This window comes from Eucalyptus grandis, chromosome 7, assembly GCF_016545825.1.
Source record: "Eucalyptus grandis isolate ANBG69807.140 chromosome 7, ASM1654582v1, whole genome shotgun sequence".
Lineage (NCBI taxonomy): Eukaryota > Viridiplantae > Streptophyta > Magnoliopsida > Myrtales > Myrtaceae > Eucalyptus > Eucalyptus grandis.
Genome location: NC_052618.1, coordinates 44,989,932 through 45,015,742, shown reverse-complemented (window position 1 = coordinate 45,015,742; position 25,811 = coordinate 44,989,932). Strand labels below are relative to the sequence as shown.

Sequence of the window (25,811 nt, the reverse complement as noted above, 5' to 3'; positions counted from 1 at the left end):
GATTGATTTTTTATTCCTTTATATGTCTAAGTATTGTGCAATCTTCAAGAAAATTTTTATAAACCTATTCACCTCCCTCTAGGTACTCGTACTAGCATTATCAATTGGTATCAGAGCTTGTGTTCTCACTTTATTTGAAGTGTTTTACTTCAGAGTAAAAGATCCATGGCTAGTATGCTAGCACCAGGGCTGGTGGAAGGGCAAAGCAATACCAGACCACCCTACTTTGATGGAAAAGATTACAACATCTGGAAAAACAAGATGAAAGCTTTTCTACGGTCAAAGATCCTCGGAATGGGATGTGGTGGAAAGAGGAATTACTCCTCTTTGTGCATCGACATCCGAAAGAGGGAAAGAAACTGTTGATACCAGCGGAATGTCTCAAGAAGAGATAAACAAAGAGACAAGCACTAGATGCAAAAGCAATTTACTCTTTATATTGTGCTTTATCACCAACTGAATATAACAGAATATCTTCTTGTGATACAGCAAAAGAAGTGCAGGGACATATTACATATCACTTATGAAGGGACGGACAGTGAAGGAGACCAGAATTAACATTCTCCTTGGTCAATATGAATCCTTCAAAATGAAACTAGGAGAATCTATAACGATATGTTTAACCGTTTCAGATATTGTCAATGGCCTTGAGAATCAAGGACAGAAAATTTCTGATCCTATGAAGGTGAACAAGCTACTGCGTGGACTCTCAAGGATTGGAATCATATAAAGACTTCAATAAGAGAGACGCAAAGAATTATGCCATTATCGTAGACGAGGCGATGGAACTCTTCGAGTCTTACGAAGTGGAACGGATTAATGAAGACGAAGATCCAAGAGGTAAGAAATCCATTGCATTAAAATCTAACGATGATTCGATGATACTGAGACTACGAAGAAGATGCGGACGATGAGGAGCTTGCTCTAATGATTAGAAAGTTCAGATTGCTGAATAGAAGAGGAAGAAGGTTCAACTCAAGGAAACAAAGTCTTCGAAACAGCAAACCAAGTTTGTTGATAATGAGGAACCAAACAAAGATGTAGTTTGCTTCGAATGTAAGAAAAAGGGACACATCGGACCAAATTGTCCTCTCTGAAGAATAAGAGAGGAAAAGCTGAAAAGTCTCGAAAAAGCTCTCAAAGCCGAAACTTGGAGCGATACGAGATGTGAAGAATGTGATGAGGAATATGCCAACACAGTGTGTCGATGGCACAATCGGACTCGGTTCTGGATCGACTCGAGACAGTGAATTTGAGGTAAGTGATTATAAAATCCTGTCAAAGTCTCTAAATACATTGATGAACTATGTTTTAGTCTTAAGACTTCTCTAAAAGGATTTCCGAACTTAAAAAGGAAAACTCAGTTTTAAAACAAAAGGAAAACATTTTAGAAGAAAAAGTGAAAAGTTTAGACTTGAATGTTTCTACTCTTAAGGAGAATGAAGATAAACTTTCAAAAGAAAATGCTTTCTTAAAAACTGACTTATCAAATATTTCAAAGAAATTTTCAATAGGGTCTGAAAAACTTGAAAAAGTTCTTTCAGTCCAAAGACCTTATTTTAACAAGTCTGGTTTAGGTATGACAGCGAAACAATTCCTTTGATTGATTTTCCAAAAGTAAAAGAAAGAATTAAAAAAGACCGTCAAAAGAGGCTTACAAAAATCATTTCAAGAAAGTCTTTGTAAAGTCTGTAGGTTGAAGTGCTCTAAGGTGTTCAAAGTGTAACAGTCGGGATCATTTTGAAAAAGAGTGTCCTATGGTTTGGAAGCTTTGTTAAGAAAGTATGGCCTAGTAATGCTTATTCTACTAACGACAAAGGACCCAAGAAAATTTGGGTACCAAAGAAAGCTTGAGACTCTCTTTTGAATGCAGGTCCTGTCAAAAGAAAGTTAAGTGGTATCTTGACAGCGGATGTTCAAGACACATGACAGGAGACTCAAATTGCTTCATAAAGCTTGTTCAAGTGAATGGTGGAAAAGTCTCATTTGGAGGAAACAGTAAAGGAAGCATTGTGGGATTTGGAACTGTGAAAATTGGAAATCTCACAATAAGCAATGTCTCTATAGTGGAAGGACTTAACTACAATCTTCTAAGCATTAGCCAATTGTGTGATACTTGGTTTCAAGATCTCCTTTCAAGAAGGCATATGTTACGGAATTAGCAAAGACTCAACTCAGTCTTTCATGGGTCGAAGGCATGGAAATATCTACCTTCTCAATGTAAAACCAAATGAAGCATAATGCCTAATCTCAATTCAAGATGAAGCAGTCTTATGGCACATAAAGCTTGGCCATGTCAACATGAAGCAATTAGCCAAAATCTCATCAAAGAAGCTTGTTCGAGGTCTACCTAAATTGCCATACCAAAAGTCGATTCATGCACTCCATGCATTAAGGGAAAGCGGTAAGAAATTCATTTAAGCAAATAAATCATGTCTCTACTAATCATGTACTACGGTTGCTTCATATGGATCTCTTCGGACCAACCGGAACCCGAGCATTGGAGGTAAGAAATATTGCCTAGTAATTGTGGATGATTACTCCCGCTTTACTTGGGTATATTTCCTTGCAAGTAAGTCAGAAACCTTTTCGTATTTTGAAAAATTGGCCAAAAAGTTTCAAAATGAAAAAGGATGTGCAATATCAAGCATAAGAACAGATCATGGAAGTGAATTTGAAAATCAAGATTTTACGAAATTTTGTGATAAATCTGGTTTTAATCATATGTTTTCCTCTCCATATACTCGAGCAAAATGGAGTTGTGGAAAGAAAGAATAGATCTCTTCAAGAAGTGGCTAGAACACTTTTAATTGAAAGTAAAATCTCTTCACGATTTTGGGCTGAAGCTGTTTCAACGGATGCTATATTATAAATAGAGTCTTTTTAAGACCTATTTTAGAGAAAACCCCCTATGAATTGTTCAAAGGTAAAAAGCCTATTGTTTCATACTTTCATGTGTTTGGTTGCAAATGCTTTATTTTGAAAAATGCAAATGATCGAGTTGGTAAGTTTGAAGAAAGATCGGATGAAGGCATCTTCCTTGGATATTCTACATCAAGCAAAGCCTACGAGTCTATAACAAGAAAAGCCGGTCGGTGGAGGAATCAACGAATGTTAAATTCCAAGACTCAATGCAAGATGAATCCGGCCGGACTCGGTATGAAGAATGCGAACCTACTTCAGACCTTCCAACGCTTACAACTCAAGAAGCATCTCAGTCTCTGGAAGTTCAACATCAAGAAGCATATGAAGATTCAAACAAAGAAAGAGATCATCAACCGAGGCGGATCAACCAGATGCTTGGAAGCATAAATCCAGTCATCCCAAAGATCTCATTATTGGCGAAATCAATGAAGGAATCCGCACCAGATCAAAAAAGGCATGAAGAATCTAGTCTTTGTGGCTCTCATTTCTGAAATTGAACCAAAAAGCATAGAAGAAGCTTTATCGATGAAAGCTGGATCGAAGCTATGCAAGAAGAACTCGGACAATTCAACATCAATGATGTCCGGGAATTGACATCTAAACCAAAAGGTAAAAGCATTATTGGAACCAAATGGGTATTCGGGAACAAGATGAATGAAGAAGGAAAAGTCGTACGAAACAAAGCAAGACTCGTGGCCAAAGGATATACGCAAGAAGAAGGAATAGACTATGATGAGACTTACGCTCCAAAGAGCAAAGTTAGAAGCTATTCGTCTATTACTTGCGTTTGCTTGTTATAAAAATTTCAGGTTATTCCAAATGGACGTCAAAAGTGCATTCCTAAATGGATTCATTCATGAGGAAGTCTATGTGGAACAACCACACTGGTTTGAAGACCCAAAGCCGGACTCGGTCTTCGACTAAAAAGGCCTTGTATGGTTTAAAGCAAGCACCTCGAGCTTGGTATGACAGACTAAGTAAGTTCTTATTACATAATGGTTTTGTCAAAGGTAAAGTAGATACTACTTTGTTTATCAAAAAGGAATGCAAAAGCTTTTTAATTGTTCAAATATATGTGGACGATATTATTTTTGGATCACCTAATGAAAGTCTATGCAAGAAATTTTCTAAGTCTATGCAGGATTAGTTTGAAATGAGTATGATGGGAGAGTTAACATTCTTTCTTGGACTCCAAGTGAAACAAATGAAGGAAGGAACTTTTATTCATCAAGAAAAATATGCAAATGATCTTGTCAAAAGGTTTGGATTGGAAAAGTGCAAAAAGACCGACATACCAATGTCATGTTCTCAGAAGATAAACAAGGATGAAGAAGGGAAGAAAGTAGATCAAAAGTTGTATAGGAGCATGATCGGTTCACTTCTTTATCTTCTTTTACTTCTAGACCTGATATTTTGTTGAGTGTTTGCATTTGTGCTAGGTTTCAATCAGATCCTAGAGAATCCCATCTCGGTGCTGTAAACGTGTTATCAAATACGTTGCCTCATCTTCAAGCATCGGTCTCGGTATCCCAAGAAGGGAGACTTTAATCTTCTAGGATACTTAGATGTAGATCTGGCCGGTTGCAGAGTCGATAGAAAAAGCACCTCTGGAACTTGTCAACTACTTGGAAACAGGATGGTGTCTTGGTTTTCGAGGAAGCAAAGCACTGTAGCTCTCTCAACGACGAGCGAGTATGTAGCTCTTGGAAGCTGCTGTTCGCAAATTCTATGGATAAAACAACAGCTACAAGACTTTGGGATTGAAGACTCATGCACGAAATCGGATGTGACAACACCGGTGCGATCAATCTCACCAAAAATCCAATCCTTCATTCAAGAGCAAAGCATATTGAGATTCGACATCACTTCATTAGAGATCATATTCAAAATGGAGAAATCTCGATTCAATTTGTTGATTCAAAGAGTCAACTAGCGGATATATTCACAGAGCCTTTGGAGAAAAATCAATTCGACTTTATTTGTTCAAGACTCAACATTTTGAAGCTTGAAGAAGTTAAAGTCTAGAGACTCACCAACTCTAAGACTCTAATCTTTCAGACTTTAAATCCTCAGACTCAGACATTCGTGGCTATAGACCGTAAGTTGTATTTCATCTAAGAGGTACGAATTTTCATTTAGTTATTTTAACTCGAAAAAGGTACGATCTTTCGTTCAGTTATTCTATAATCCGCATGAAATTTGAAGACTTATTTTTTTAAAGGAATAATTTTGGTAGTTATTGATTTTGAAAAGAAGTGATCGTTCACTTTCCTTGCACCGATTGAACTTCCCTTTTCAAAACTGGGTTATATATATACAGTTTTTCTTTTCCCAATCTTCAAAACCCTAAAAGGCACTCTCCTCCCGATACTTTTTCTACTGCTTGTTCGTCGTCGAGAAAGTGGTCATTTTACTTGGGAAAGCAAGTGAAGGAATCTTCCAATCGACAAAGAAAGATGTCTTCTTCGAGGAAATCATCAAGAATCGCAAAGGGGGGACCACAAAGAATGGAGAAGGGACCGACTCACTTCGATCTCACTGAGGAAGAAGACTTAACAAGTCAGCGACAAAGTCCGATTCGCTCTCATCCACGTCATTCAACGCCTTCTGCCCCACAAGGTGCAAGTCATAATCTGGAAGAAGAGATAATCGAGGATGCCGACCCAGTAAAAGTCCAAAAGCCCTCCTTTATCTATAAACTTTATCGTGCGTTGAAAAGCATCGGTACTCCATTGAATTATATAGATGACTTCCTTAAGGACAAAAATTATAGGAATGAGTATCTTTTTCTGAAGAAAATGGAGGAATTGGGAATTGCCCCGAAAGGAAAAGCAAAGGACGCACTTGCGAACATTCCAAGTGATCCTCGTATGCCAGGACAAAATTTAATTGAAGGGAACGATGATGACAGAATGTTCCTTGAATTTCAACCGAAAATGGGAGTGGCAACAAAGGTGAAAGGAAGTCGGATGGATTTGTTCAAGTCCAAGGATCAAGAAAAAGTGTATTTCAGGTTGTTGAAAAGAGGGGTGATAAACCCTAGAAGTGTCGATTTTGACTTCCTAGATGCCATCAAAATAAACTTAAGAGAAAAGTTGAATTTGTTTCAACTTGAGAATTTTTGCTTTGACTCTATGGACGGGTATGCTCATCGACCGCTTATTTCTATTCAAATCTTAGCTTTCTGGATGCGAATAGAATATCATTCAGTGTACGAGACCAAGTCTACGTGGTAGATGTGAATATGTTGGCTGACATTGTTGGAGTTGAACGAGGACGCTATCTACCAATCAAAGTCTCACCTGCTCGCACTACTCTGGAACTGGTCAAAGATAGGGACGCAGAGAAGAAAGTTACCTATTCCAGGATGAATGCCATCAACATTGTGCTTCATAAGATTATAATCAACTGTCTTAGACCGAAGTCTACGTCAAAGACTTCCGTGTCTCTTTCTGAAGCAAAGTTGACGTATGCGATCAACATAGGACGGAAGTTCTCTCTCCCTCACACTATTCTCTTCCATATGTACAAGCAATGTCAAAAGACAAAGGACAATTGCCTTATCCCAGTGCAGTGACCAAGATCTTGACACATGAATATTGAACCGCCTCAAATTCTTTGTGTTCAACCGTATGATAAGATGGTGGTAGGATTGAAGATGTTAACGAGGATGCGTCTGCAAGAACTTTCCAAGGCAATGGAGAAATTCAGAGTGAAATCTCCAGTTCAGTCTGCTTCAAAGAGAAAAGGAAAGGAGGCCATTGGAGCCCCATCGAAAAAGAAGAAAAGATCTCTCATCCTAGAGGATGAAGATGAAGAGGATGAAGATCCTACTATCCATGCACCGAAAAGAACCGGCGTTACGTGTCTCGGCCCGCCGGGAACTTCGGAAGAACCGGAGAAGAAGAAGAGCAATCTAAGAGCGAGAAGAAGAAGAGAAGAGAGAGAAAAGGAGAAAGAAGCTGAAGAAGAGAAAGAAAAGTCTGCTGCTGAATCTGGAGAGAAGGAAAATTGAGAGCATGATCATCACTCTTCCCCTTTGGATGTCCTAGAGACAGGGGGAGTTGGCGAGCAAGAAAGGTCTATACCTCATGCTGCAGATAGTGAAGGTCCAAGACAATCTCTAGCAGACCCAGAAGAATTTCAAGCTTCTCAATTGCCTGAAGAAGGTGATACGTCGACACCAAATCTGCAAGACTATACAGAAGCGCCATCGTATACTCTTACTCCATCTGAAAAAGCTCATGCCGGTGACGAGACGAGATAATTCTGCAGATTTTCATCGCATCATGGATATTCTTCTCGGAAATGCGTGGCCGGATATATGCTACGATCATGTGAAATTCAAGCCATGAAGAATGCTGGACAAGCATCTTCAGTCAGCCTGGAGGACAAGATGAAAGACCTCGCTCTGCAAATTCAAGCCAATGCCAAAGGAGAGGAGGTAGCTCATCTAAGGGAGGACTTGAAGAGGCTAGAAGGCATAGTCCAGTCAATGGGAGATTTCCAGATCGTGTGCATTCCCAAGCAGACATGACTCCTTTCTCACCCTCTTTTTAATGATGACAAAAATGGGGAGAACCAATTTGAACAAACATCATTTTAACTTAGACTTTTGTGGTTATGTTTATTTTTGAGTATGACTTGAGAACTTGAACTTGGGTGTGAGACTGAATTGGCTGTGGATTTTGATGCTTGACTGGTTGCATTTATATCAAGTGTTGTTATATGGTATTACTCATGAAAAACTAACCAATTTGCTGTGGATGCAGAGTCTGGTTGTTTTATTAATCTTTATGAGTTAGCCATATTGCTTGAGAAATGTTTTTGCAGGTCAAAGTTGTTCAAATCTACAAGAAAGTTTTGTCACCATCAAAAAGGGGAGATTGTTGGAGAATTCTTTCCGAGAATATTTTGAAGGCGACAAAACATTTCTTTCAGGTCTAGTCTGGATATCGACGGATTAAAGTCTCAAGACTTTGTAATCTCAAGACTCAAGACTCAAGACTCAAGACTCAAGACTATTCTCACTGACAGTCTTTCTAATCCAGTGGCGAAGGATATCCGAAGCCGAAGTATATGGTTGGGGATTCGATCAAATCCTCTGGAAAAGATCCCTTGGTTGGATAATCATTTCGGATTCTTTGATTCTTATCTAAGAACAATTGAAGATCCGATGGTCGACGAAACATTCTTGGAATGTTCTATTCTTGGAAACCAAAATCCTGATTGTATGGGCGAACGATTGATGGGCTATCATCGATTCCTTAAATAGCTCGAATGATCTTCTTAATTGATTCCGTCCAACGGGTAAATTGGAGGAATTCCTTTGGTAAGTGCCAACGGCTATGATGGCATAAAGGAGTATAAAAGGAAGACGTTCTAGTTGTTTTATGAGTGTGATTGATAGAAAAATTCCAGAGTCTGAAGAACCTTGATTGTTAGTCGATACAGTTTGAGCGAAATTGTATTCACAGAGAGTGTTCATACTTGGTGACACCTTGAGCGAGTGTAGTAGATCATCTACACCTAGAAATCAAGGAAGATCAACACTGTAACATCTTTTTGTTCATAGTGGAATCCAGCCAATCGGCTGTCAGTGCAGAAGAGTGGACGTAGGCTTGTATCAAGCCGAACCACTATAAACCGCGTGTTTAATTCTCTCTTTCCTTTACTCAGTATTACGATTGATTTTTTATTCCTTTATCTGTCTAAGTATTGTGCAATCTTCAAGAAAATTTTTATAAACCTATTCACCCCCCTCTAGGTACTCGTACTAGCATTATCAGAGGTTCGGGGCGGGACACTTACTATCCTCAAGAAGCGTAGAAACATTCATTTTGCGGGCAACACTGCAGTGAAATTTTGTAGGTATGCAAGTTCTGACATTCGGAGTTCCCTCGGAAGGACCATCACAACAATCATAAACATGAAAGACCGAAAGCATGTTAAGGCAAACAATCACTGACCGAAATTGCCGCAAAATGAAGGCAAAATGAAGGCACTTTCTTCCAGAAGTTTCTCCGAGCAGTGTCGATTCTTAGTAACTATCCATCAGAGTAATGCTGCTCGCTGGAAATTCCAGCAAAGAAAAGAAACTTAACTAGTTTAGCTGTGTTGATGAGAAAACGAGGCAACTAATCTTAGCCTATTGATTACATGGCCTGAATTGGCTGACTTGCAGATGCCCTTTAAGTGTCCATCTCAAAGAATCAATTCGAAATCGAATTTAGGAAGAAGATAGTTACACCAACAACTCCTTTTGTTGGCTTTTACAGAATAAAATTGAAGTCACCGCTCAAACGCCTGGATTTGCCCACCCGTGTTGCCACTTCACGAACCACAAAGTTGGGTAGACCACAAGTTGTCATCGAAGAATTGTAATTAAATGTTTCAAAGAGAGATCTAAAAAGGCATCAATCAATATGGCACAAATATCGAGTCCATAACTTTACGAGAGAACCAACGCCAGGTGCAAAATGGCGATGATCAACGAGCTTGTGATCAAACCAACATCAAAGAAATACTGGGAAGGACAGCCAGAAGTGGTTGAATTAGACGATGGAGCCAGAATAGTACCATTAACGGAAGTCCCATTTCTTCCACCGCTGCAGCACATGCAGGTAAGTCAGTATATTGCAGATGCATAATAACAATTTTGGATGATTGGAGATGACATTTTGCAACAAATTTAAAAGATGACAGAGAGAACCTACTAAAACGTACTAAATCACATACCTTCCTGGAAATATACATGAACCATGACCTGCACCAATCAAACATAAATTAGGGGAAAAGGAAAAGCAAAAGGCTGATTTCTCAATCTCTATATGCTCATATGCAACGTGCATGTATTAGAGTTCAGGACAGACATACTAATAGCTCATCAAATTACAAAAAAATGTTTAGAGTTCAGGACAGACATGCTAATAGCTCATCAAATCACAAAAAAAAAAAAAAAATTGTCAAGGTTAAACCAGCAGATAGGCCCTATCATCTTGTGGCATTGTGGCATGCCATTAATTGTCCACTGACCACAACACATCAATTTTTCTATTCAGTGAACTGTGATTACTAAATCCGGTGATAAGATCTTTCCTCAGAATGACGCAGACACATGGGTAAATGTTATCAAGCTACTTCTTACTTGGATTGGTTGTGGTGACTGTAGCGACCCCTTTAAAATCACAGGTGCCTGGAGCTTTCCCCATCTTTTGGTAATACGCATTGAAAGCATAAGTTGCATGTGCAACAACGTTATCTGGTTCATAGCAAGCTTGCCCCTGCAACAACAGTGAGCAGTCTACTTTTCCAGGCCCACAAGCCCAATCCAATGCCGCTTGGAGCATCTTATTGTCCGCACCATCCTTTGCAACACAGAACGTCTGATTGGTGGTGTCATTTGCTAACACCGTTCCCGCGTGCAAGATATAGATTGGTACTCCATTGGCATCAAACAGGCCCCGATTTTTCTCAGATACAGAGCCCGGTCTCTGATCTTCATTGTATAGCTCATAAATGTATGTACTGACTGCCACACCCGGGTGCTTTGGCGTTCCTTTATTGTCAAGCACGTTCTTGATCAAGTTACTGTTGTAAGTGTTTGCATCTTCACGAGTTGCATCCCGTTCGGAGGAGTCTCCCTTGGAGGGCCAACCAGACTCGGTCACCACAATGGGGACGTTGGTGAAGTTTAGATATGACAGAGCTGTAGGGATTATTGGATTCCCAAAAACCGAATTTGACACTAAATCGAACCCCTAAAACAAACGCGGAAGACGAGCCCGGGAAAAACACATGTATCACCGATCTTAAGGCACATCACAGAATCGAACATACCTTGTTAGCCACAACTTAAACACCAATGCCGATATGAGGAAGAGAAACTGATCCCGTTCGATCCGATGACGTCAATTCGTCTTGAAAGGAAGAGAGTGTCATCACCTTTTGTTATTGTTTTTCTTTTGGAGGGAGAGAGGGAGGAGGAACGTACGTATATGCCAAAAGGTACATTCCTCCCTCTCTTTTCTCCCTTAAATATGTCCTCTCCAAAGGACGTATCCCTTCAGCATAAGACGTTCCCCCAAAAGTTACAAATCTTCAATGTATCCTTTCCATCCATGGGCCATAATCTTGTGGGCCAAGCTTTTAGGCCCAACATGGGTAGACGGGCCAACTTAGGCCATCACATTAATTAATAAATAAAACCATCATCTCCCACTCACACATGGTGGGCCGAACATGATCTTCTTTACCTCTCTTCAACATTCATATCGGTGAATAATCCATGCGACCAACATACTTTGAGAGCTCGTTGCCATATATCTGTTAGGAATATATAGCAGCTCATAATGAGCATCACACTCTGAGTAGATTTAGTATGCAGTACCCTAGATCGATCGATCACATTTATATCTTTCTCTTGATATCTTTTTAATAATTGATATATTGTATTCACAATTATGATTATTCCAAAGACAGTCATAATTGGTCGACCAGTGAATACAAAACTACAATGTGATTCTCCAAATTCGATCTTCCTCTTTCCTTCAAACTCTCAATTTCAGCTCAGCTTGCTTTTCTAGAAATGTCCCATTAGATCAAATCAACTCATGACCATTGACAACATCCTAAGATAGCAAACACTAAATAGAAATCTTGAGAATAAGTAAAAGTCATGAGGGTACTAAAATTGAGGAACTCTTTTCCTCAAGAGTCTCACATGGCATAAAAGTTGAGATCAAACTTTTGCCACTCTTATTGGCCGTCTCATGCATACGTAGTATGAAATACGTATTATGGTATTAACTCATTTCCCATGGAGCGTATGTCTACACCTTCAATACCGTACAGATGATAGTTCAGACATACCCAATGTCTAACTTGAGTTCACGTATCTACTCATTCACAAAATTCATCAGAACTCACATCTGGCATCATAGATAGATAAAGTAAAATATGTGGGTTATTTTAGTTTCGGACATAGTAAGTATTATGCCATCATCTTAACACTCAGTTAATGTGACTTATGTATTTTAAGATTGAGCTCTCAATTATCACATAGATAATAAGCTTAAAAATAGTCTCATCTCTATTTATCACACAGTAAATAGAGGCGATTACCTGTGTGAGTGGGCTAATCTTTTATCTGTCCGACATACTTTCTCAACTTAAAGTAATGCACTGAGCATTAAGATGCATAAAGATCAAATAAAGATTCATAGGCATTAATAATGAAAAATACAAGTTCATAAATGTGAACAACTTAGGAAAATTACCATATCCAGTACATCATACTCTACGTGATCCTAGAGATTTTACATGACCACAAAACACATCTCTAGGTATTGGCTTTGTCATAGGATCTGCTACCATTCTATGCGTAGATATGTACTGTAAGTTCACATTCTTTCATGCAACCATATCTTTGACAAAGTTATATTTGGTATCTATATATTTGGTCTTGTCATGATATTTTGGATCTTTGGTGTACGCTATAGCTGCTTGGCTATCACAATTAACCAATAATGGATTTGCAGCATACCCAATAACACATAAATGATCCAAAAATCTCTTAAGCCAAACACCTTCTTGTACTGCTGCTGATAATGCCACGAACTCAGCTTCCATCGTGGATAAGGCTATACACGTTTGCTTCTTACTGCTCCAAGATATGGCGCCATTATTCAGTAAGAAAGCAAAACCAGAGGTAGATTTTCTTTCATCTAAATCTCATCCCCAATCAGCATCTGAATAGCCTTCAAGTCGCAGATCCTTTTCTTGGTAAATCAGCTTGTAATCAGCAGTTCCCTTCAGATACCTCAGTATTCTCTTAACGGCATTCCAATGTGCTTGATCTGGATTAGATTGGTATCTACTCACCATTCCAACTGCAAAACATATGTCAGGTCTTGTACACATCATAACATACATCAAGCTCCCAACAGCACTAGCATAAGGAACATGTTTCATTTGTTCTTTCTCTTATAGAGTCCTTAGACACAGTCTATGGCTCAATCATTCACCTTTTGCAATAGGAGTGTCTATGGGTTTACAATCTTGCATACGAAATCGTTCAAGAACCTTATTTATATGTTTCTTGCGAAAGAGATAACGACATATTCGAACGATCTCTTGAAATCTTAACTCCAAGAATGTATACAGCCTCACTCATATTTTTCATCTTAAAGTTGGAAGATAACCAAGTCTTGACGGTGTTAACAAACTCCATATTACTTCCGGCAATTAGTATATCATCAACATATAATGATATGATCACAATTGATCATTGGATCTTTTGATATATACATAATGATTTTTAGCTATCATTGTAAAATCATATGCCATTATGGCATTATGAAAACGTATATACCATTGTCTTGATGACTGCTTAAGGCCGTATATCGTTCTCAAAAGTCGACATATCTTTCCTTCTTGGCATTCTTTAATGAAACCAGCAGGTTATTCCATATATATTTTTTCCTCTAATTCTCCATTGAGGAAAGCAATCTTTACATCAATTTGATGAACTTAAGATCCATACTAGCCACTATTGCCAGAATAATGCGAATCGAGGTAAATCTCACTACAGGAGAAAATGTTTCTTCATAATCAATTAATTCCTGTTGATTATACTCTTTCGCCACAAGGCAAGTCTTATGCCTTTCTATCGAGCCATCAGCTTTTCGCTTTATTTTGAGAACTCACTTGTTCCCAATAACTTTGCGTCCTTTTGGAAGATCAACCAGTTCCCAAACTTGGTTTGACTTCGTTGACTCAATCTCCTCTTCCATTGCATGAATCCATTTTTCCGTACTAGGGCAATTTAAAGCCTCATTAATATTTCTTGGCTCATCCTCATCTTGCGGAGCAATCATAAAAGTTTCCCCTTCAATGTCAAAACGTCGACGGGGAATACTTTTGCGACTTGTTCGCCGTATGGGAGATTGTGCATTTTGCGCATCGTTCCCCATTATGCTCCCACTAGGATTAGATAATGATGATGTCGTCTCATCATGTGGTTGTAATTGAGAATGAGTTGAATTCAATTCATCATTTCTCATATTACTCCTACTTGGACGAACTCCACTAATATCTTTATTTTGATCCAAGGTTTCAAATAGGGAGTAATATTCCCCTATTTCGCCCTTCTTAGGAAATTCATCCTCTAAGAATGTGACATCTCGTGATTCAAATTCAGTTATACTCCCACTTTCCTGCTCACCTATGAACACATACCCTTTCAAGTGTTCGGAGTGTCTTATGAAAATACCATTCTTTTCTCTGGGACCCAATTTTCCAAACTTGTGAGAGGGCTCATGAGTATAGGCAGCACAACCCCATAACTTAATAAAACTTAAGTCCGGTTTTCTATCCTATCCATAACTCATATGGAGTGGAAGTAACTGATTTGGAAGGCACTCGATTAAGTATATAGGTAGCAGTTAACAACGCATCACTCCAAAAAGTAATAGGTAAGTTAGCATGTGCCATCATGGACCTAACCATTTCCAGTAGGGTTATGTTTCTTCTCTTCGCAACACCATTTTGTTGAGAAGTATATGGAATAGACAACTGTCTTTCTATTCCTTTTTCATCACATAATTTTCTAAACTCATCAGATAAATATTCTCGACCTCGATCGGATCTCAATACTTTTATTTTCTTGTCTAATTGATTTTCTACCAAGTTCATAAACCTTTTAAAATAATTTAATACTTCAGATTTATAAGAAATCAAATAGACATATCCGAATCGAGTATAATCATCTATAAAAGTGATGAACTAAACAGTCCCATGCCTTCCTCTTACATTCATTGGACCACAAATGTCATAATGGATTAATTGCAAAGGAAATTCAGCTTTTTACCTACTCCAAATAATTTCCTTGTCGTTTTCCCTACTAGGCAATGCTCACATATGGGCAAATCGACTTTTGCAATGTTGCCCAACAAGCCCTATTTGGCTAGTCTATTCATACGTTGTTGGCCAATATGACCAAGTCTAGCATGCCACACATTCACATCATTATCATATGAATTAGGAGACGTGAGAAAGGAATAACAAACATTTGCATTAACATAGTCAATATCTAATACAATGAAACCATCCAGAAAATAACCACGACCATAAAAATTTGTATCCAAAAACAAATCCACACCTCTATTATGGAAGTTCATATTAAAATCTAGCTTGACCAACACTAAAACAGACACTAAATTCCGACGAATCTCCAGAGCATACAATACATCATGTAGGAACAAAGTGTGTCCACCACGTATGTTCAGTTGGTAGGTGCCAATTCCTTTTACTTCAGCTCTGGAGTTGTTTCCCACATAGATCCACTTAGTTCTAGTTTGTACTCGTCGGAATTCCATGAAGGATTCTCTATCCTTCGCTATATGGTCTGTCACTCCTGAATCCATAATCCACAAAGGATTAGACTCAGTTAAGAATACAGAACTCGGCACATAAGCAAAGTTTTGAAAAGTACAAGGGGTGTATACCTTCTTTGGCTCACAACAATCGCGAGCATAGTGACCCTTATTGTCACAATTGTAACATTTCACCCTTGTAAGCTTCTTCATTCGAGGACGCTTTCCTCTTTCATGTTAGTTAAGCTTAGGTTTCTTCCCTAAAGGACCTGCTTTTTTGCCTTCCCCTTTATCGAACCAGTTAGGACGTTTGCGCTTGGAGCTCGAAGCTCCATGTGAGCTAGAACCAGCATGATAGGTTTCAGCTTCTGGCTTAGTCGTCAGAGGCGGTCCTCTTCCAGCTCAAGATGACGCATTGCATCCTCAAAGGTTTTGATATTTTCATTATGGCTTAGGTGCACTTTCATATGCTCACAACTTTAAGGCAAGGAACGAATCTCTGCTTGCACTTGCTGCTCATCAGTCAGGACATGGCCAGCATCTTTTAGCTAATTAATCATGGTTGATATCTTTCTAAGATGTTGCTTCATGGTCTGACTATGAAGCTTCTTATAAGAGTCAAACCTAATAGTGAGCTGTCTTAGTCTTAGTCACCGAAGTATGACCAAATCTTGCTGCCAATGCTTCCCACATTTCCTTGGCATTATCAAAACGCCTAAACTCTGGCATGACGTCATTTTCCATGCTACTCAGCAACGTAATGCGAGCAAAAGAGTTCTTTCTTTTCCATGCAGCAAATGCTTCCTTATCTCTCTTGTGCTATGCAGTGTTTCCTTCTTCAGGTTCTACCATGGTCAGGTTAAGAGCTTCTAATGCCTCTTGCTCTTCCAGCACATATTGGATTTTCATGTGCCATATTTCATAGTTATCGCCATTGAGCTTTTCACCTTTGTTCAGCTCAGCAACTATGCTCTTTGTGGCTGAAACCATTGATCTGAACATATCAGACATATTTGCACGAATTATTAATGTCTATCATTTATGCATCCATTTTGCACAGACCCATCATATTAATGAACAATTAAAAGTAAGGTTTCAGAATCAAATGTTACTATATTTCCAATCATCCTCCAAAAATCCTAACTTAAAACTATCATTAATATAATTGTCTTATGCAAAAAAAAATTCTATAAAGCTACAAAAACTTCTATGAACTACCAACAACAATCAACAATAATAGAAAGCAAATAATATTTGAAATACAATAGAATAATAATGCTTTCACATAATACAACTTGCATATCAGTTGCTACATCAACAGCAATCAGGTAGTAAACATTACATAAGATGTCCACAAAGCACACTAAATAAAAACTAGCAAAATCATCTAGCACCAAGTCAATATACGAACTGGGTAAGATCCTCTTTTGTTCAATTTCTTGATCTCTTCCCTTGTAACAATCTAGTAATAATCATCTATAAAATCCATCACAATTTTCCTATACGAAGCAACTCTATTGACTTCCCATACGCAATTCAACACTCCTTGCCATTTTTGTGGAAAAGTGTTCATGAAAAATCACACCATCTCAGACTGTGGCATATGACAACCATTCCATATGACCTTTTGTATTTTCCCATTGACTTCAAGAACGTGATCAATTAAGTCACCACTCTCCCATCGATGATCGGCCCGGCTCGGCTATTAAGTTAAAAAGTTTTTCCTTTTGTTCATTGGTAATTGTGCGAATATGTGTGTGCAACCTAAGGGGAGGCATTGTTCCTGCAACAAATGCAAAACAAATAAGGGATCACATATAATCCATATATACTTAATTGGAAAAAGAAACACATTCTTTTCCTCCTTTTTTTTTGGTCAACGGTCAACGGTCCAAGTCAATGGTCAACAGTCAACGGGCGGTCGGGTCGGACTGGACGGATTGGTTGGGCAGGTCGGACCGGTCGGGCAAATCGGGCAAATCGACCGACACGTGCACCATGCGTGTGCAGCTAACGTCACGATGACGACAGCTGGCATGTGTCGCGCACGCACCATCGGCAGCCCCTGCCACGTGCGCATGTCGGCACCGCGCATGCGTGCGACGCACGCGCCTGCGTCTTCGTATTGGCGCGTGCAACGCCGGTTCGTTCCGGCTGCGCGTGGGGGTGCGTCCGGTGGCCTTTGGCGGCGAACCACCACTCGTCTTGCTCGTCTCGATGAGACCTTCGACCCTACGCCATTAGAAACTGATTTCGACTTACAGAAAATCGAAAAAATGGGTGAACAGTGCTCGGGTGTCCTGTTTTTTTTGTCCCTGATCGGTGTCGGCCAATTTTTCACAAAAATTCAATCAAAAAATCATTCATAAACACGAAAAGGGATCGTGAAACATTAACTATGGCTCCAATACCAATGTAGGGATTATCGGATTCCAAAAAACCGGATTCGACACTAAATTGAACCCCTAAAATGAATGCGGAAGACAAACCCGAGAAAAACACATGTATCACCGATCCTAAGGCACATCACATAATCGAACATACCTTGTTAGCCACAGATTAAACACCGACACCGATATGAGGAAGAGAAACTGATCCCGTTCGATCCGATGACGTCAATTCGCCTTGAAAGGAAGAGAGTGTCGTCACCTTTTGTTATTGTTTTTCTTTTGGAGGGAGAGAGGGAGGAGGAACGTATGTATATGCCAAAAGGTACATTCCTCCCTCTCTTTTGTCCCTTAAATACGTCTTCTCTAAAGGACGTGTTCCTTCAAAGATAAGACATTCCCCCAAAAGTTACAACTCTTCAACATATCCCTTCCATCCATGGGCCCTAATCTTGTGGGCCAGGCTTTTAGGCCCAACATGGGCGGACGGGCCAACTTAGGCCCATCACATTAATTAACAAATAAAACCATCAATGGCAAAATAAACCGCATCGGCGACAGCATCGAATGCATTGGTGTAATGGAGGAGCGTGTTAGAATTGACAGCTTCCTTGTTCGGAGGAAGAGGACGGAAGAGGGCATAGTCCGTGGAATTGCGCCAGTTGACTGCATGTAGTCATAGTACGGATAGACATTGAGCATGAGGTACAATCCAGTCAATAGAAGAAACTTAAGCAATGGGACCATGACCGGATCCCAAGTGCAGTTAAAGAAGGCTTGAGAAGGTGGGAAGGAGTTAATAATGATGGAGGAAGAGTGTGGGATTGAGACTTTGATACAACTGTCGAGATTCAAAGCGACAAGCGCCGAGTGGATGAACTTCATGGCCGAGACAAGGACCGGGCGGCATTCCTCAAGGGTCGTTAGGACTTCGGATCCCACAAAGCAATGGCAGTGATGTTGGTGGTGGGGACATGGGCTACGATATTGCGAGCTACCCAATAGGCAGCGGTGGCATTGGACTGCCTAATGCCAAGTAGCTGGTCATTAGGAGCTAGGGGTGAGCACGGTTCCCAAGTAGAACCGGGAACCGGAGAACCGCACCGGAGCCTTTGGTTCGGTTCCCGGTTTTGAGAAAACAGGTTCCAGTTCCGATTCCGGTTCCCAAAAAAAGGGAACCGGGAACCGGAACCGGAACCGGAACCGGTCTAAGTTCAAAATAAAAAACCTAGCACGTCACTCAACCCCCCACGTGATTTCCCTCCCCTTCGCCGATTTTTCCCTCCCTTTCCCCTTTCTTTTTCTCTCTCTCTCTTTTCTTTTCAACCTTTTTCCTCCTCACGTCACTTCCCGCCCCCAACTTTTTCTTTCTTCTCTCTCTCTCTCTCTCTTTCTCCCTCTCTCGGCCGAAACCCCCTCCCTTCTTTTCTTCTTCTTCTTCATCTTCTTCCTTCCTCTTGCTAGCTGCTACTTCACCCACCACCACACCGCCACCCCACGCCCTACTCACCACCACCTCTTGGCCACCGAACCACCACCACCTACCGCTCGTCCGACGAGCCGTGTTACTGTTGAGCTCGACAAGCTGTCACGCCATCCGCGTCGCCCCTCGCCGCCATGAGCCACCGCCGCCGTCCTCAAGCCACCGTCACCACCTCTTGCCATCGCTCACTCGACCGTCTGGGCCGTCGTTGCTCCCAACCACCATCGCCTCCCTTAGAACTGAGCTCTTTCCCCCTTGGCCGTGGGTTGAGCTGTGACCGTCGTTGTCTTCGTCGCGCCGTCCTTGCCGTCTTTGGTGTCGTGAGACTCATGTCTTCTTCACCGTCGCCAGACCTCCCTCGACACCGCCGCTAGACACCGTCACCCCTCGCTTGCCTCGCCGCTCAGCCGCTTGACGTCGACGCCACCATTGGACGCCGCTCGTCCCCCTAGTAGAGGCTGCTCACTCGCCTAGCTGCCCCCGACACTGCTCGCCGCCGCCTAATATGGCTTATCATCGAGGAGTTTGTAAGTTTGCAATTATTAGTTTAGTTGCCTATGACATTTGATTTTTAACTACTAATTCCTGATCCTTTTGGTTGAACTAAAAAAGACTTAAAGATTGACAAGTTTTCTCTGTCGTGTAGTGAACAAGAAGCACCACCCTCCATCACTGAGCGACGAAGTGTGGCGTTTAAAGAAAGTAGCCAAAGACGGTGCTCTACATAAGCGCATGATTTCAAGAGGAATCAACACTATTCAAGATTTCCTCCAGTTGTACGAAGCTAATGCATCCTCTCTGAGAAATGTAGCAACCATTTCTCTTCTAGCCGTGTTAATTTCTCATTTTCTGTACACGTTATTCTAAGCATTGTTGACCATCAAATCCACTACTTCTTGTGTGATGCAATGTTATTTAAGATATTTGGCGATTGGGTTGCAAACGGAATATGGGAGATGATTGTCAAACGTGCTAGGACTTGTGTGGTTGACGATAACAAGACCTACACTTACTATCAAGCTTCAAACCGGGCCAGTATACTATTCAACTCAGTGATGAAAGTGGCTCAAGAACACTTGACGGCCAAACTTACCAATCGCCCTAGATCAATTGACCCACTCTCAGAAGGTACATAAAGCATAGCCGAAACTTTCATATCAAGCGTAGATTGTCAAACTATGTGGAGCTACGAAGGGCTTGTATGTATCGTTCTTGTCCATACATATACCACAATCACTTCGCTTAAAATTCGTAAGTATTCCATTTGATTTCGAATTTGATTGAATTTGCCGTTCGGTTGACAGATTTTGGTGCAGAACTTAAGAAGGCAAGCTTACTGCAACAAGAATCAATGGGTGTTGCTTGATGCCTTACCCAGCATCACTCCTCTAAGTGCCCTGACCAACTTGCCTACGAAGTCATTAATTGGACTGAGCCCGCTTCATCATCTAGATCACACAGTGCCAAACCTAAAAATGAAACTAAAAAAAAAAAAAAAAAGAACCTGTTGGAACACGAACCGACCGGAACCCGTGACGGGGTAGGTTCCAGTGTTCTTGTCCGACGGGTAGGTTCCAAGTTCCAAAAATGGAGGAACCTATACCCGAGGGTAGGTTCCAGGTTTCGGATGGAACCGAACTGGAACCGGGAACCACTCACCCCTATTAGGAGCAGAAACAATGACGCGGATGCCAGAGTCAGCAAGTGCAAGGAACATGGCGTGATGAGTGTCATAAAGCCTAACATGTCGTATGTTCTGAGCTTTTAGAAGCGCCACCACCTGAGTTGGGCTTGGCATGTTGGAGAGGTCAGTGCCTATGTTCGCGCCAATGAAGGGACCTGAAGTATTTAACAGATGCAGTTTAAGTATGCCACGCCAAGAATAAGGATGAGTGGGAATGGCTTAACTAGTCCAGGCAGTAAAATAGAGTAAAACGTTTGGGAATTGACCAAATCCCAAATGTACATATCGTATACACCATCCTCATGTCCACATATGGTAGTTATGGTTGCAGACACCTTTTTCGTCCTCCATACACCGTATCCGACGAAGAGCAATAATTATTAGTTGTGGACTCCATTTTTCTTTAATTTTTGCTTCTTTTCTAGACAAAGGCAAATGAACCAACTAACAGTGAAAAAATAACATGGCAGAGCAATATGGAGCAAAGTCTAGAAAACTGAAGTTCCAAAATCCCTTCCATTATGGCGTACAAATGTGAGAAAGTCAGTACGCTCTTCATTTGTTTAATCTATTATAATCCAGTTTTATGACAGAGATCTGGGGATAATTGAAGCATACGAGAGAGCAGACTCCATGATCAGCATACTCAAAGAGAAGACATACACTAAAATCCAAAACTTTCACATAGAATTAATGATTGTTTTGTGCATTCACGCCATAGATGCTTCGCCAAGCTAATTCGACTTCATATCGCAACGTTGGGTAAGTGCTTGTGCCCTTCATTTGTCTAATCAGAATAGTTTTCAGAATTATGGCTCAAAGTTAAAATTTAGTGAAAATTGAGCTGCAAAGTTCGATTCTTGAGCTGCGGAGCTACAAGATTTCATGGAAAATATAAATTATGTTATTGTAGAGCCATGAGATTTCGCGAAAGTTGATTTGAATTAACAGTTTAGTTGGAGCGAAATTTTAGGATTTCACGTTCAAGTTTCGCATTGTGAATGGTTTGAATAATCGTTTTGGATATGTGATTTGTTAGTACGTATAAATTGTTTTGTTAGCATTTAGGCATAGTTTAACCATTTTGTAGTTGAGGTAGCGTTTTACTTGATTTTAATAATGTTTCTCGTTTATTTGATAGAATTGTGAAATGGACAATTCAAGCAATGTTTGTTGTTCGATCGTAGGCATTTTGAGATAAGTTGTGCTATCTATTATATGAATTTGTAAACTCACATCTTAAAGTGATGAAGATTTGATATGTTTTGAGTTATTAATAAATATGTTTGTTGCATAGAATTCAAATGACAGCCATGTCTTTCCCTTTTTCTATTAGGATTCGGGGTGTGACAACGTTGATCGAGAGTGATGGCCAAATCAGATAAGTAGGAAACGAGTAATGTCCTTTTCTTGATGAAGTTCAATTAAGACCTTCCCAAGACCCATGTCACCATAAAACGGAGGAAGTACACCGCATTTCCTAATCTCATATTATCGAAAGCAATGGCATCAGCCCCTGCCTTTGCACCCGTCATATTGTGGACTCTTCTCGTGTTTTCAATCATTTGAGTTTGGCCATTCCAAAGCTTTCCCCAATGTGAGCTGCTTTGGTACAGAGAGAGAAGCTCTCTTGAAATTCAGGCAAGGTCTCATCGACCATTCTAAATGCTTATCATCATGGACCGGTAAGGACTGTTGTGAGTGGAAAGGAGTCGAATGCAGCAAAAAGACTGGCCATGTTTACAAACTCGATCTTCGTAATCCATTCTGTGAGACCTTCCCCGATGGATATGTCTCATGTTCAGATAAGAGCAGCTTGGCAGGTAAAATTCGTGCATCTTTGGCTGAACTGAAGCATTTAAAGTATCTAGACCTCAGCCTCAACAAATTTTCCAAGAAAAAAAATCCCCCAATTCTTTGGTACTCTCCAGAGACTAGAGTATCTTAATCTATCATCCACAGGTTTTGACGGAAACATACCTCATCACCTCGGTAACCTGTCCAACTTGCAATATCTAGATCTTGCTAGTAGGTTTGGTGAGGGTTCTTTAACAACTGATAACCTCCAATGGGTGTCGAAATTATCTTCCTTGAAATACTTTCACCTCTCTAGCATTGACCTTGGGAAAGCCAAAGATTGGTTTAGTTCCATCAATATGCTTTCTTCACTGCAATCCTTGCAGTTGAAGGATTGTTCTCTTGAAAAACTTCCTCACCTCTCTATCCATCAACTTCACTTCTTTAAGATTCCTAGTTCTATCAGGCAATTCCATAAATTCTACTATTCCTCCCTGGTTCTACAACTTTAGCAAGCTCGAGCATATCGATTTGAGGGCAAATCATTTAAGAGGCGCATTTCCGAGGACACTCTTTGATAATAATCAACAACTTTCCTTTCTCGATGTGTCTCATAATTTGCTAGGTGGTCAAATTCTGAAAAACTTCAATAGTCTCTACAAGTTGCATGAATTAAGGTTGGCGTTTAATAACTTTGATGGAGATGTTGGGAGCATCATCCATGGTCCTTTGGAGTCGGCACAAAGTGACTTGAGGATTTGTGATTTCAGTGGCAATAATTTCAGTGGCCATATACCAAACCAATTTGGGAATTTCAAAGATCTCGAGTACCTAAGTCTATCAGGAAACTCAATGTCAGGACCTATTCCGGTAACTTTGGGGGAGCTATCATCTCTAAGAGAGTTAAGACTCAGCAAAGACAAATTGAGTGGGAACATCCCGGAAAGAATTGGGCGACTATCTAGACTAGATTCATTTTACATATCAAATAATTCAATGGACGGAGTTGTTGTTGAATTGCACTTTGCAAATCTCACAAGCCTAACCTCTTTGGGCATTTCGTCTAATGAACTTGTTTTAAGTTTTGATCCCGCCTGGGTTCTTCCATTCCAACTTCAGTGTATTGACATGTCAGATTTTGATGTGGGACCGAAATTTCCATTGTGGCTTCGAACACACAGGAATATTTCAATCTTGATCACGTTCAATGCAAACATCTCAGATAAAGTTCCCAATTGGCTTCCCGACATTTTACTCAACATTTTTTTGGTCAGAAAGGCATATATATTAACTTGAAAGGGAAGTACAACCCGAAAGAAGGGCGTCTTTACATATTAAATCTGACATTGCGCGCGGAGGGTTGAGAGCCCAATTAAGGGGGAGGAGGCCTCTTCCGTGGGCCTTAGCGGCCCAGTCAGCTAGGGCATTACTCTCTCGTCGGCAGTGCTGCAGGGAGAGATGAGGAAAACAGAGCAGAAGGGAAGCGATTTCGTTGAAGAGGGCTCGACAGCTCCATGGAGGCGAACTCCTTCGAGTCACTGTGTCAACGAGGATTAAACTGTCGGTTTCAAGTTGCAGGTAAGAATCTGTTTGCTGTTGTTGGATGAGATGCTTGAGCGTTTGAAGTAGGGCTTGAGATTCGGCTTCTGTTGCAGTGGATGCGGGAACAGTGACTGTGAATCCGTCTAGCATCTTACCTGTGTGATCTCGAAATATGCTTGCAATCGCACCTGTATGATTAGGGCTTACAAAGGCAGCATCCATATTGATCTTTATGATACCTTGCTTTGGAGGTTGCCAAGAAGTTTCTCGGTTTTGGAGGATTGAACCGGATGAAGATGCGATCTGTTGTGAACTGAGACAAAGGTCAGCCATATGCAGAGCTGTATCAATGAGGAGCTCTGGATTTGTTCGGTAATTGCGAAAAATAAGATGATTTCGGGCCTTCCAGATGTGCCATAACAGAGCTGCAATGGTCTCAAAGCTAGGTACGTTCCCCTTCTGATCTATAATATATGCAAGCCATTGATCAATGCTGAGTGTTGATGAACTGGTAAAGGTGAAGTTGATTTTCGGGTGACTCCAAATAGATGTAGCAAATGGACAAAGTAGGAAGAGGTGTTCTGTGGTTTCGGAAATACTGGCTGAGCATAGTCGGCAAGAAGGATCAGTGATAATGTGGCGATGAAACAGATTGTCTTTAGTGGGTAACGCTTTATGACATAGAGACCATAGGAATGTTCGGATTTTGGGTGCTGTGTTTGTTTTCCAGATTTGCTTCCAGACTTTTGGTGGAGGGTTATTGGAAGTGGAGGGTTGGAGATGAACCGTTGTAGATGTCAATTGCCTGATAAAATGGTAAGCACTTTTAACAGAGTAGTTCCCATCATGCGTAGCTGTCCAGCAAAGTCTGTCTTGAGTGTTGACTGTCCATAGCTGAATTTGTAAGATCTCATCCACAATTTGAGGTAGAAAATGCTGGTGAAGGAGGGCTACATTCCAGGCATTCTGTTCAGGAAGGATGTAGTCCGCAACCATTTTAGGCTCTTCTCTTTTTGCTGGTCCCCTAGTATGCCAATGTTTAACCATTTATCTTCTCTAGCATTAATAGAAGATCCATTTCCAACTGACCATTGAAGTCCCTCAAGGATAGAATCTCGGCCAAGGAGTATACTTTTCCAACCCCAAGAGGGTCGATAGCCTGTTCGCTTTCCAAAAGGAATTAGATTGAAAGTATAAAGCTTTAAAAACAGAGGCTAATAATGAGGTATTGTTGTGAAAAATCCGCAAGGCTTGCTTTCCCAATAAAGCTTTATTAAATGAGATGAGATCTCGGAAGCCCATTCCTCCTTTTTCCTTGCTAGTTGTTAGAAGCTCCCAACTTTTCCAAAGTGAATAGCAGATTGGTTACGCTTATTTTTCCACCAATATCGAGCTATTTTTTTCAATAGATCTACAAATAGAAACAGGAATCTTGAATGTCATCATAGCATATTGAGGTAGAGCCTGAACCACAGATTTCAGCAGTATTTCTTTCCCCCCTTTAGAAATTAGATGTTCCTTCCAGCCCTCTAGTTTAGAATTAACTCTAGATAATATCCAGGCAAACATGTCCTTCTTAGAGGATCCCCAATCAGATGGAAGGCCAAGGTACTTACCAG

At 40.5% G+C, this 25,811-nt stretch overlaps 1 protein-coding gene, 1 long non-coding RNA gene and 1 pseudogene across 3 annotated transcripts in view; 2 read left to right on the top strand and 1 right to left on the bottom strand.

Annotated features, from left to right (window-relative positions):
* Nucleotides 1-25,811, top strand: part of LOC104453674 (protein PLANT CADMIUM RESISTANCE 2) — a 76,992-nt gene that overhangs the window by 10,229 nt on the left and 40,952 nt on the right. The window lies entirely within an intron of this gene.
* Nucleotides 9,253-21,071, bottom strand: LOC120296308 (annotated as a pseudogene).
* Nucleotides 19,639-20,100, top strand: LOC120296309. The gene is made up of 2 exons (XR_005553233.1): nucleotides 19,639-19,696; nucleotides 19,816-20,100. It is a non-coding gene; the product is annotated as an uncharacterized LOC120296309 (long non-coding RNA).